Here is a 13679-nt window from a genome sequence, read left to right as displayed (position 1 = left end):
GAATAAAGTTAAGAGCATCTTAAAAGAACTACTAGCAAATTAAAAGTTTATCTTTATTGAATGAACCCCATTTAAGTGTACATTTGCACAGGTAACTGTCTTAAATTAGCAAAAATAATCACAGCCCTGTTGGCTTCAATTGCTTGGGACAAAACTATTCCCTAAATTTGTGAATTTCTTTTTTTACAGAGATATGACATCAGAGTAATGGTGGCACGAGAGATTTTCCTGATCTCTCCCTTAAATCTGTGAATCTCAAAGGAGTTCCTATGATTAAAAATCATGATTAAGAAGTATGATTGCCATGTGATGGACATGTGAATACGGATGACACAGAAAAACGTGCTGAAAAACACTGGTAAGATTTTGAACTAAACTAATGGTTGGAGACCACTAAGAGACACTATTATTAGAAACACTACTAGTCTTTAGTGGATAAGGCTAGATAACCCTAAATGTACAAGACAATCCCACAGATTGAGGAACCGTCCTCAATTAACTTTCAAATATACAAATGGTCATTCACATAGGTTAAAACCTACTTATAATTAACTAATCCCACAATTTAATTCTATATTAAACATAAATCACAAAGTATGTTTTCCAGTTTAATACGTACATAATTTCCCCAGAATGAGCCTACCATGTAAATTAAGAAATTATACTTTGGGTTCTCTTGGCTTTTGAGAATGTTTATACTTTATCTTCATTATTTTAAACCGAATTTATTGGGGTGACAATGATAATAAAATTTTACAGGTTTCAAGTACACAACTCTACAACATATCTTCGGTACACTATATTGTATATTCATCAACTGTCCCCACCCTGTATCTTCATTTCTGAAAGATAATATTGCTGTGTTTTTCTTTCAGCACTTCAAAGTTACTGTTTAACTGTCTCCTTGCTTGCATGGTTTCTCCACTGTAACTGTTTTCTTTGACTTCCTTCAAGATTTTCTTCAGGCACTGGCCAGGTAGCTCAGTGGGTTAGTGTCAACCCAATACACCAAGGTTGTGGGTTCCAATACCAGTCTGGGCACACACAAGAATCAACCAATGAATGCATACATAAGTGAAGCAACAAACCAATGTTTCTCTCTCTAAAAAATCAATCAATCAACTTTGAAAAAGATATTTTCTTTGTCTTTTTTTAACATCAGTTTGAATATAATGTACATAGGTATGTTTTGCTTGCGTTTTGGGGGGCCAAGTATTTATCCTGCTTGCTGGTCCCTAAGATTCTTAGATCGTGGTTTGATGTCTGATATTAATTTTGGAAAAGTATGAATTATTTCCTCACATATGTCAATATTTATTCCCTATTCTCCTCTCGAATTCCAATTTTTTTATATATTAAAATGTTTGATATTATCCCCAAGTTCTTGCATTTTCTGTTCTTTTGTTGTTGTTAAATTTATTTTTACTGATTTTTAAATAGAGAGGGAAAGGGAGAAGAGGGAAGAGAGAAGTAAAACACTGTTTTACTTCTGTTCCACTCACCCATGCACTCATTGGTTGATTCTCGTATGTGCCTTGACCAGAGATGAATCTACAACCTCGTCATATCGGGACAATGCTCCAACCAATGAGCTAACCAGACAGAGCTTTTCTGTTCTTTTTTAAAACTTTTCCTTTTGGTGTATTTCAGTTGGGTAATTTCTACTGACATCTAAAAGTTCACTGCTTCTTCCTTTGGTTGTCCAAATCTACTGGCAAGCCCAAAGGTTTTCTGCATTTCTTTACTGTGTAATGAAATTTCTAGCATTTCCTTTTAGTTGTTTCTTTTTTCTTTTATTGGCAGAGACGGAGAGAGTCAGAGAGAAGGACCGACAGACAGAAAGGGAGAGAGATGAGAAGCATGAATTCTTCATTGTGGCACCTTAGTTGTTCATTGATTGTTTTCTCATATGTGCCTCAATGGGGGTAGAGGAGGGGGTGTGTGCTACAGCAGAACAAGTGACCCCTTGCTCAATCCAGCGACCTTGGGCTCAAGCCAGCGATCATAGGGTCATGTCTATGATCCCACACTCAAGCCAGTGACCCTGCACTCAAGCTGGATTAGCCTGTGCTCAAGCTGGCGACCTCGGGGTTTCAAACCTGGGTCCTCTGAGAACCAGTCTGACGCTCTATCCACTGCGGTCAGGCTCCTTTTAGTTGTTTCTTATAGTTCCCATCTCTCAGCTGAAATTACCCAACTGATCTTGAATTTTTTCCACTTTTTTGTTCATATCTTTAACATATTAATTATAGTCATTTTAAATTCCCTATTATATAATAGCACCTGTTAATCAAACCCTAGTTATGATGATTACTCTTTTTCTTGGGAATTTCTGCCTTGTAATTTTTGTTGAAAGCTAGAAATGTTTTCTAGGACAGCAGAAATTAAGGTAAATAATTTTTGTAACTGGAAATGGGCATGCCTATTCTTTGCTAGGTCTTTAGTACAGGGTGTTAATCTGTTTAGGAGTTGGGCTGGGTTAAGATTTGCTGTTGCTATGGTTATCCACAGTATCACAGGTTTCAAACACCTGCACAATAGCTTGTGGCTCCCATGGGGGTTGGTTTACTAAAGCAATGTCTATTTGATTCTTTGTGCTGCGCCTCCTTGAATAATCTTGTTCTGCTCCTAGTAGTCTTCTGCAGTTACTTGTTAATCAAAGATTCTTAACTTGGAGTACAGTTGCTGCTGTTGTATGATTAACATTCAGTCTTATGCATATTCTATGTACCTGGATCTCAGAGGTGTGATTCCCCTGGCTGCAGTTTGAGGCTCAGTGCCCCTTTCCCAGGAGAAGATTCTTTCCTCCTTTCTTTTCTCTTTCCCCAACTCAATGAATGCTCACTAACAGGGCCAGCAGAGAAGCTCTTCCCTTAAAAGATTAAGGCTTTTGTTTCATTGATTTGATACAGGGGAACAATCAAAGCAGAGTTTTTGCCCCTCCTCTATGTCAGCACAACAGATACTCCCAGAACCCTTTACAATCTTTTCTAGGAGTACAGTACCTAGTGCAGCATGTGGATAAAGAGATTGGAAGAAGGCACACTGAGCCTTCATCACTTTGTCAGCTATTCCGTATGAACTCTTACCAGTGTCCAGTTGTATCTAGCGAAAATGAATGTGAATTCAGGTCTACTCTTTCTCTGCTTAAATTTTGGGGCAGAGGTTTGTTCTGTGGCCTCAACTGTTTAATAGGTCTAAAAAATTAAAAAGTCATGAATTTGAAGTCAGTCCAGTTCTGTTTTAACAGTGACAGCAAAGCTTCCAACCTGAGTGATTATATTATTTCTAAACTATTTCAGGGTAGTAAAAGGTGTTACAAATTGCTTAAAATAAAAAGGTCTTTACTGGGTTTGATAAAGTTGAGAAGCATGATTTAAACGATTTTCACAACAACTTCCCTTTAATTACTTCTAAACATTAGTCAATATTTAGACCTAAAACAATTAGTAGCAACCAAATTTTTGCTACAATTATTTGCATAGCTTTGCTTGTACTGGTGTAATTAGGGGATATTACAGGTTTGGTTCCAGACCAATGCAATTGAGTATCACAATAAAGTGAGTAGTAATCTTTTTGCTGCTGAAGATCTTGCATTTTATTTGTAGGAAACTCGACATCTGTGAAGTATAATAAAGCGAAGTGCAGGAAAATAAAGTATGTCTGTATTTTACTAATTTTAAGTACTTCAATCAGGGAAGCAGGTGAAAGTTATGTTCAATGGTAACCTCAAATTCATCTGTGTAAATAGAACTGATTAAGAAATGGAGCCAAATTACTTAAAATAGAGCCTTTTTATTTCTAAAATAATTTAGTACCTATTGAGAAGCAGGCTGCACTATCAACCTTTTGACAAATTTAATAAAGCCAACATTGTTAAAGCCACCTAGGCAATCAACTTCTATTTATTTACGGACAACGTTAAATTATTTCAAATAACGCATGCTTTCCGTGATTCCATAACTTTTTTTTTTAATCCTTTATTTATTTTTTTTATTTTTATTTTTTATTTATTATTTTTAGAAAGGAGAGAGAGACAGAGAGGGAGAGAGAGGAGAGAGAGACAGAGAGAGAGAAGGGGGGAGGAGCTGGAAGCATCAACTCCCATATGTGCCTTAACCAGGCAAGCCCAGGGTTTCGAACCAGCGATCTCAGCATTTCCAGGTCAACGCTTTATCCACTGCGCCACCACAGGTCAGGCAACCATAACTTTTTTACCGATAACATTTATATATCTTTTAGACTATTTACTTACTACTACCACTTTAGAAAAATAGGAACATCCATTGCCTCCCAATGGAATACAAATGGTGGTACTTTCCATGAACTGGACTATTTCTCTTAATAACCTTCTGACTCCTCTTTTCCTCCCTTAATAAGTTCTACTTCCGATTTCCAAACATTATATTCCACGGAATATAATATTATCTAAACAAGGTTTTATGTTCCACTGTGATATTAATAGCAAAACACAAGTTTGAGACATAGCTGCTTAAACATTTTCCCAGTACATTTAAAATGTTAACAATGTTTTGTTATATATTAAATTAAGTCAAACAATAAAGCACTTTCCAGAAACCAAATAGTGAATTCAAGTCTTTTTAGGATACCAAATTTTTGACAAGCAGTTTTAGCATTTCCATTTTTACTTAAGGTAAGTCCAGTTTCATATTCTCAAAAACTCACAAGATACTGGTAAAACCCTACAAAATCTAACCACTGGGAGCAATTTCCTCAAACTATACAGACTGTACTTTCAAACGTAGAAAATTTTCAAAGCCATTAAGAAAGAAAATACAGTAAGGAAGACAATCACTGAGGCAGGTCCTGAAGAAATGTTATGAAACTACTCTTTTTCCGAAGACACACTCCACTCCAACAGGCTCAAAATAACCCTACAGCACAAAGCCTTCCGAGAGTAGAGGCAACTAATGGAAGCATCCGGTAGAGGACCTTCTTTTTGAGGGAAATCAGGACGGGGTCAAAGAGAAAAGCAGAGGAGCCAAATAATTACTTTAGAGACCACTGCCACATTTGGGGGGGGGGGGTGTCATTAGTTTTCTTCCCCTCTAAGCAACTGATAAAGGAAACAATCAAAAGTCATTAGTGGTTAACTGAACACACGACAATAAGGAGACAAACTTAAGCGAAGGCATTCTCCTTAAGTGTACTAAATCAAACCTGCGTTCAACAGCCCCCTTCACTGGGCGTCTAAGTCCTACATTACCCACTCCAAAGGCCGCCTTCAGAGGCAAAACCACAGTAGAGGACGGGCCACCGTGAATAAGTTACTTTGCAGAAAGGAAAAGCCTTGGGGTACAGTTGATTTTGGAAAAGGAGGAAGCCTGGAGAAGAAACGACGTGGGTGCTCCCCATTTCCTAAGAAAACGAAACAAAGCTCAACAAAGAAAGTCAAAGTAACGGCGGGACGTGGGGTGGGAGGAGGGCGGCTGACCCGAGGATAACAAGAGTTGCCAACAGGTATCGATTAGAGCGCTCAGACTAGGTAGGAGGCTGCAAGGGAATCCCGAGGGCGGAGCCCAGCGGGAAATTAAGAGCTGTGTAGGGTGAAGATGTGCTGACGGGAGTGGTGGATAGAAAACGAGAAAACAACGCAAAAAAAATAAAAACAGCAGGGTAGGGCTGACCAAGGGAGCGCCCGGAGCGAATGTCAGTAGGATCGGGGGGGTTGGGGAAGGTCCGACAGGAGGAACCAGATCAGCAGCTTGGGGGGGGAGGGTAAGGTGCCTTCCTAAGCGGCTGGAGGCTGCAGCGGCCAAGTAACCATCCCTCCTTTTCCCTGCCCTTAGCCCCCCAAGTCCCCGCGGCGTGGGGATAAGGTAAAGCAGAGCCCCGAAATCTAGTGCCCAAAGTGGTTTACCTTGCGGGAGGCTGAAGAGGTTCCAGCCCGACCTCCTCCTGCCGCCGGCTCTGCGTCCAGAATGGGATGAGACGACCTCCGGTCTTCTCCCGCTCACCACTTCCCCTTTCCCCCGCCGGGGATCTGTAGCTTCGTTGCCGCGGGTTCCTGTGCGGCCGTGGCGCTGCCTCCCCGCCCCCTCCGCCTCCTCCCTCTGCCTCTCAGAGGCTCAATCTGGAGGCCGCCATCTTCCCTCAGGCTTTGGGCGACAGCGCTCCAATACGCCTGCGTCGCCCCCGCCCAGGCTGTCACGAGACCCCGTCAGCTGATTTCAATTTTTCCGCCTTCTGCCACGCCCCTTCTGCATTTCCCCGCCCTCCCTGTGCCGTTGGACCCCTTTCCCAGCAATTTCGTGTTCCGCCTGCCCGCCCATCCAGTCCCACCAGCATTTACACATGCGCAGACTTGGTGAGGCAGCTGTGTTTCCGGAGTCCACGCAGCGCACGCGGGGGACCCGGCCCTGGGCGCGTGCTGAGAAGAGCACGCCCCTGGGCGCGCGCACGCGCGCTCAAGGAGAGACACGCCCCTCGCCGTGTGACTGATTTTTGAGGGCTGTTAACTGAGACAGCCAAGGGTTTTGCACTCGTAGTGCTTTGATGTCCTGTTTTATTTTTCTTTTTGAGAGAGAAGCATCAATTCATTGTTCAACTTAGTTGTGCATTGATTGGGACCTCGGGCTCTGCAGCCTAGCCCTTGACTTCAAGTGCGGCAGAGCATCCCTGATGTAATGGGAAGCCTCAGCCTACTATCCTGTCTGGCCAGGTTGCCAGCCCACAGTTTCCCTTGCTGTGTGTTGAGACTCCCAGAACAAGAGTTGAAAATGATTTAAATCTGGATTGGTCTAGAGCAGTGGTAGTCAACCTGGTCCCTACTGCCCACTAGTGGGCGTTCCAGCTTTCATGGTAGGCGGTAGCAGAGCAACCAAAGTATAAATAAAAAGATAGATTTAACTATAGTAAGTTGTTTTATAAAGATTTATTCTGCCAAACTTAGCGAAAAACTGACATAAAGTACTTGGTAAGTAATTATAAGGTCTACCGGAAAGTTCTGTCGGTTTTTGGAATAAAACAAAATACAAATTTTTCTTACCATCAATAAACTTTATTAAATAATATAATTGCCATTATTATTAATGATTTCTTGCCGGCATGAGGGAAATTTGTATATCCTATTTTTGAAAAATGTTTTATCTTTTGATGCGAAAAATTGAACCAGTGCTTGTTTCATATCTTCTTCATTTTTGAATTTTTTGCCCTTCAAAAAATTTTGTAAGGACAAAAACAAGTGATAGTCGGAGGGTGCTAAGTCCGGGGAATATGGTGGATGCGACAGACATGCTTCTGTAGCATTTCTTCCTTGTTGAAATTCGTAAAAATTACAGTGGCGTAAATGAACTTTATCAGTAGCCATGGGTACACTATCGCTTCACACATAAGACTAACGTGAATCAACTTTGTTTTAATTTGCTACTCAGTATGTATACATTAAGTGATAAAAATAGAGAGGCACACATGCGCCAAATAAACATGTGCTTACATGTCGAAACTTGTGATAGAAACGGACAGAACTTTCCTGTAGACCTTATATTATTATATGCTTTAACTTGCTGTAACTCTGCTTTATAAATTTTATAAAGTAAAGTTACTTCCCTATTTTATAAATCACCATTACTGTGGAACCGGTGGGCGGTTAGAAAATTTTACTGCTAACAGAGATACAAAAGTGGGCGGTAGGTATAAAAAGGTTGACTACCCCTGGTCTAGACAATCTCAAAGACCAAAGCTTGGGTGATGCCTGCAGCCTTTTGCTGGTGGCAGTGCCAGAAAGATATGCTGATAGCTCCATTTATTGTCTGCTGATTCCGTGTGGGCACTGACTTCAACTTGAGCTCTGTGAAGTCGGAGTAATCCTCGTTTTGCAGATAAACTGACACCCTGTCCTCACAATAGTGGATTTAGTGTTTGAACTCAAGCAATCTGACTCCAGAGTTTGCCTTTGATACTATCTCCTTGAACATATGGGGGGGGGGGGGGGGAGAAGGGAGTCAGGTTAGTGAAAAGAGAGGATATTATGTTACCTGTGGGTAAAGGTTTAATTAAAGATGTTTAGTCTCCACTCTCAGATCTGAACTCCAAAGACCATGGTTTGAAAGTAAGTGATTCTGTTGCAAACTTCAAAAGATGGTGGTATAGAATGGCTTGCATGGGTACATTATTTTATGAGGGTTAAAGTTCTCTGATAAGGGGTTTAATTTTCTTCAGCGCAATCCTAGAACTGTAATTTCTTTGGAATCTTTTTCAGTGGTTGGCTCGCTTTTTGGGGATAGAGATTGCAGGATGAAAAGTGTCGACAATAATTCTTACAGACTTTGCTTCTTGACTTGATTGACCCTTTGTCCCACCTTGGGACATGCAGTAGAAAAAGACTGCATTTACAGTTCTTTCCTGTACTGCAGCAGTGAAATAAGGTGCATCTAAGGGATATTACCAGGGATAGCTGGATGTGGGAAGACAAACCCTGAAATAGAGAAAAAAGGAAAAAGAAACAGGAGGGCTGAATTCAGAGGCCTTCTTGGATCAACCCATGGAAACAAGCCTGTGTTTACCTTACTTAGGTGTGGCGTGTGCTATTTCTATTTTATGGACCAGGCAGACCCAGAGAATCCAAGAGACTTGCCGGAGGTCATCTAACTCCTAAAGGTTGGGGTGAGATTTAGTCACAGGACTTATAACATCAAAGCCAGTGAATGATTAAACCTTCACGCTGTTTCTCTGTTCAATATCTGGGTCAGATAAAAATGATTATGGGGGTTGGGAGGAGCCTTAGCTATCATGAATTGCCCCTCCCTACCCAACTCCTGAAGTGGAAAATTCCCTGCCTCCCAAGACTTTTTTGTTTTTTTCATTTTGCAGTTTTAGAAACTACTTTCTTTGTGTTCAGTTTGCCTTCTCTTTCGTGAGTAGTTTTTCTTTTATGTTTGTTTGGATTTTTTTGCTTTTTCTTCCTCCATGTGACATTTCTTTAAGTACTTGCTAACACAGCTAATTATTCTATCTCATTCCCTCTCTTCTGCTTATCCCTCTAACTACACCAGCCACAGTTTCTCACCTTAAAAAGCCATGTTGTTAGTGCTTTCAACAGTTGCTGACAGGATGTGGTTTCAAGTCTTTTCATGATTCCCGTGGTTGTCTTTAATTGGATTTGCTCAAATTTTCAGTATCCTTCTTAAAACATTAAAATTAAACCCAAGAATCAGGAAGGATAGAAAGACTTGTCTCTTCTTTCCCTGTTCTGTTAAATCAGCCCATCCCCAACCCCCCCCCCCTTTTTAAAGAGTAACAAATACAAGGCAGGACCCTGAAACTTCTACTTCTGTATCTCTCTTTCTATTCAAATTCCAAGTTTGCAAGCTTTGACACTTTCACAGTGCACACACATCAAATTTACAATTGGGAAAGGGGAACAACACAGAAGGTGTCCTTCCCAATTATATGTGATATATACTTACAATATTTCCCAGTCTCTTAGATATCAATAGCTTTTATCAGTGGCATAAATTAGTATATAGGCAAGAGAGGCTTGAGATTTTAGGGAACCCCCAAGACAGTCAAACAACTGCCTAGCGAACTCCATAATGCTGTTAAATTACCTACTTAATTACATTAATGCCCATATTTAAATAAATCCCTAAGAACTCTACATAATTCAGCAATATTTGAACTGTTTCCATTGCCACTAACCCATATGGTTACTGAATACTTGAAATAAATTAAAATACACAGTAGATTTAGTATGAAAATATGTAAAATACTGCATTAATTTTATAGTTATTACATGTTGAAAAAATATTTGGATATATATTTGGTTAAAAAAATACATTATTAAAATCAATTCACATGTTTCTTTTTTAAAATGTAGCTACCAGAAAATGAAATTATGGCCCTGGCCAGTTGGCTCAGTAAATAGAGTGTTGGCCTGGCATATGGATGTCCCAGGTTCAATTCCTGGTCAGGACACATAAGAGAAGCAATTATCTGCTCCTCCCCCCCTCTTACTCCCCCTTTCTTCTCCTTCCTGTCCCACAGCCAGTGGCTCGATTGGTTCCAGCATCAGCCCCCCCCCCCGCACTGAGTATAGCTTTTTTGGTTGAGCACATCAGTTTCAGGTGCTAAAAATAGCTGGGTTGATTCAAGCATCAGCCCCAGACCAGGAATGTATGGATCCTGATCAGGAATCATGCGGAGTCTCTCTCACTATCTCCCCTCCTCTCACCTAAAAAAAAAAGAAAAGAAAAGAATATGAAATTGTGTATGTAGCTCCCATTATGTTTCTGTGGGACAGTGTTGCTACAGATAGTCTTAGGCACATACAATGTTTTCAGATGAGTTGGAAAACTTGAAGATCCCACAGAATCATCTACTGCACTTCATTTTAATTTCCTATATAGTTGTTTTTTGTTTGTCTCCAGTAGTTTTTCTCAAGGTGTAACTCACCACATATATTTAGTTTTCTGTGTTCCCGTATACCTGACCAATATAGTGTACTATACACTTAACATTATAGACAAATGGCAAAAAATGACATGAGAATTCCTTGACATAATACGTATGTATCTACCCATAAATCATTTTCACATTTTAAAAAAATAAATAATAGCCTGGTTCTCCTGGTTACTTAATCCTACCCCAGAAACTAATTTTATTATTAATAGATTTCATTGTTATTAATAATGAAAATGTCTTTTTAAAGTGTAATGCTGTTCTGCCTGACCTGTGGTGGCGCAGTGTATAAAGCGCTGACCTGGAATGCTGAGGTCGCCAGTTTGAAACTGATCAAGGCACATACAGGAAGTAACTACTACAAGTTGATGCTTCTCACTTCGCTCTCTGTCCTCTCTCTAAAAATCAATCAATAAAGTCTTTTAAAAAGCTTAATGCTGTTCATATATAAAAGATTTTTAAATTTTTTCCATTTATTGATTTTAGATAAAGGAAGGAAGAGAGAGAAAGAGAGAAACATTGATTTGTTGTTATACTTATTTATGCATTCATTGGTTGATTATTGTATGTGCCCTGACTGGAGATCAAATTCTCAACCTTGGCATATTGGGAGGAAGCTCTAACCAACTGAGCTAAGTGGTCAGGTCAGGATTTTGGACTTATAATAGTTTATATTAACAAAAACATGCTTTCATTTATTTTTTTATTTTTATTTTTATTTTTTGTATTTTTCTGAAGTTGGAAACGGGGAGGCAGTCAGACAGACTCCCGCATGCGCCAGACCGGGATCCACCCAGCATGCCCACCAGGGGGCGATGCTCCGCCCATCTGGAGCATTGCTCTGTTGCCATCAGAGCCATTCTAGTGCCTAAGGCAGAGGCCATAGAGTCATCCCCAGCACCCAGGCCAACTTTGCTCCAATGGAGCCTTGGCTGCTGGAGGAGAGAGACAAAGAGGAAGGAGAGGGGGAGGGGTGGAGAAGCAGATGGGCGCTTCTCCTGTGTGCCCTGGCCGGGAATCGAACCCGGGACTCCTGCACTCCAGGCCGATGCTCTACCACTGAGCCAACCGGCCAGGGCCGCTTTCATTTATTTTTAAAATTATTTATTGATTTAAGAGAGAGAGAGAGCGAGAGAACCATCAACCTATTGTTCCACTTATCTAAGCATTCATTGGTTGATTCTTGTATGTGCCCTGACCAGGGATAGAACCTACAACATTGGCATAACAGAACAATGCTCTAACTAATTGAGCAACTTGGCTAGAGCCATGCTTTCATTTAATTTAAAAAAATTATCTAGTTCTGACCATATTTTGAGAGTTTGGTCAAGAGGAAAAATGAAATAGCTGTTCTGTGATTTAACATATTAAAACCATCATTGAAATATTAACTGATTGCAGAAAAGGCCACTTAGTCTTTTTTTTCCCCCTTATTAAAATTAACCCTGTACTTCTCTTTTAGTAATAGATATATTGCTGAAGATTTTCCAGTTCAAACGTTCTTACTAGTTAATTCAAATCCTTCCAGTATTACCAGACTTGAAAAAAATTTAGAGCCTGACAGATTTTTTTGATAAGGGATTTTGAAGTGAACAAGATTTCCAATCTGCTATGAAATTATTACAGTCAGACGATTTTAGTCATCAGCACTTGATGGAAATGTAAGGTGGTAAAGGGATCACAGTCAAGTCCCTTCACTTCTTTGTGCTATAGTTTTCTCATCTGTAAACTAGAGCTATTGATACTTACCATGAGAGACAGTAGTTAGAATTAAATAAAATTATGTGGAGCACCTGCCTACTAAACATTCAATAACTTGTGTTTTTGCAATAGTTAATCTCAGGGCCTCCAGCTGATTTATACTTCTTGTGCTTGAGTTTCCTTGGACTAACTACAAGAAAGTAAACCATTTTCTTGTAGAGAAGCTCTTATTACCAAAAGGGAGGAAATTCAAGTGTTCATTTTTGACAATCATATCTTATGAAAAATTATAATATAGCTCATGCTCAAAAGGTGTCATTTTATACATATATATATGTATAAAACAGTTTAAGATTATATACAAAGGCCCTGGCTGGTTGGCTCAGTGGATAGAGCATTGGCCCAGCTTGTAGACATCCCAGATTTGATTTCCGGTCAAGGCACACATGAGAAGTGACCATCTGCTTCTCTTCCCTTCCTCTCCTCCTCTTTCTTCCCCTCTCGCAGCCACTAGCTCAATTGATCGGAGCATCAACCTCAGGTGCTGAGAATAGCTTGGTTGATTCATGCATCGGCCCAAGATGGGATTTACTGGGTGGATCTTGGTTGGAAGGCATGCAGGAGCCTGTCTATCTCCTCTCCTCTCACTTGAAAGAAAAGATAATCTACAAATATTAAAATGAAATAGTTTTTATTTCTGAATTTAAATTTCTGTCAGCAAATTGATTCTAAAACCTGAATAAGCCCAGGTTTGCAGGTGAATAATACATTAAGAAATGAATAATACAGTAAGAAATTCAAAGACTAGGGCTCCATGCTGCCTTAGTTCTAACTCAACTAAAATGTTGTAAATCATTATTTAAAACCTTCCAAAGAAAGTTATTAATTTGTTATAATGTTTTCTATACTATCTCAAAAGGCCAAGGAAAAGCTATTTTAGTTAGCCAGAATTTTGGATTAGTTTTAAAGAACTACCATGTCATATCATCCTATCTTATGTCTAGTAGTTACTTTTTTTCTTAAGTTTTTTTTAAATTTATTCATTTTTAGAGAGGAGAGAGAGAGGGAGAGAGGGAGAGAGAGAGAGGGAGAGAGAGAAGGGGGGAGGAGCTGGAAGCATTAACTCCCATATGTGCCTTAACCAGGCAAGCCCAGGGTTTCGAACCGGCGACCTCAGCATTTCCAGGTCGACGCTTTATCCACTGCACCACCACAGGTCAGGCCATAGTAGTTACTTTGTATTCTGTTTCTTTGTGTATAGACTTTAATGTATTGTCTCATTTAATTTTGATCACAACCCTTAAAGGGGCACACTTTTATTATCCCCATTCTTCAGAGAAAGTATCTACCTTTTCCAATGAGTTATCACTAGAAAGCCACAGAACCATTCAAACCAGGTCTCTTGGATTTTGAAGTCCCTGGTCTCAACCACTTAACACTTCATCTAACCCACAAGCTCTCATAACTATAATTTCATCTTTCCTTGATCATTTAGGAGTCACTTCTGGTTAGAATTCTACTAAAACTTTATATTAGAGATTTTTTTAAAATTTTTTTAA

General features: G+C 39.8%; 1 protein-coding gene and 1 non-coding gene across 4 annotated transcripts in view; both read right to left on the bottom strand.

The window, feature by feature from the left end:
- DNAJC13 (DnaJ heat shock protein family (Hsp40) member C13) overlaps positions 1 to 6211 on the bottom strand; it is a 134174-nt gene extending 127963 nt beyond the window's left edge. For all 3 annotated transcript variants that reach the window (XM_066244407.1, XM_066244406.1, XM_066244405.1), the window contains exon 1: positions 5882 to 6211. The gene's annotated coding sequence lies outside the window, so the exon portion shown is untranslated. The remainder of the gene's footprint in view (positions 1 to 5881) is intronic.
- Positions 6212 to 11422: 5211 nt separating this feature from the next.
- On the bottom strand, positions 11423 to 11498 carry TRNAS-GGA (transfer RNA serine (anticodon GGA)). Its single transcript has one exon. It is a non-coding gene; the product is annotated as a tRNA-Ser (tRNA).
- Positions 11499 to 13679: the final 2181 nt, after the last annotated feature.

This window comes from Saccopteryx bilineata, chromosome 10 (genome assembly GCF_036850765.1).
Source record: "Saccopteryx bilineata isolate mSacBil1 chromosome 10, mSacBil1_pri_phased_curated, whole genome shotgun sequence".
NCBI lineage: Eukaryota > Metazoa > Chordata > Mammalia > Chiroptera > Emballonuridae > Saccopteryx > Saccopteryx bilineata.
The sequence above is the reverse complement of the archived record's forward strand: the minus strand, read 5'-3'. Positions and strand labels throughout refer to the sequence as shown.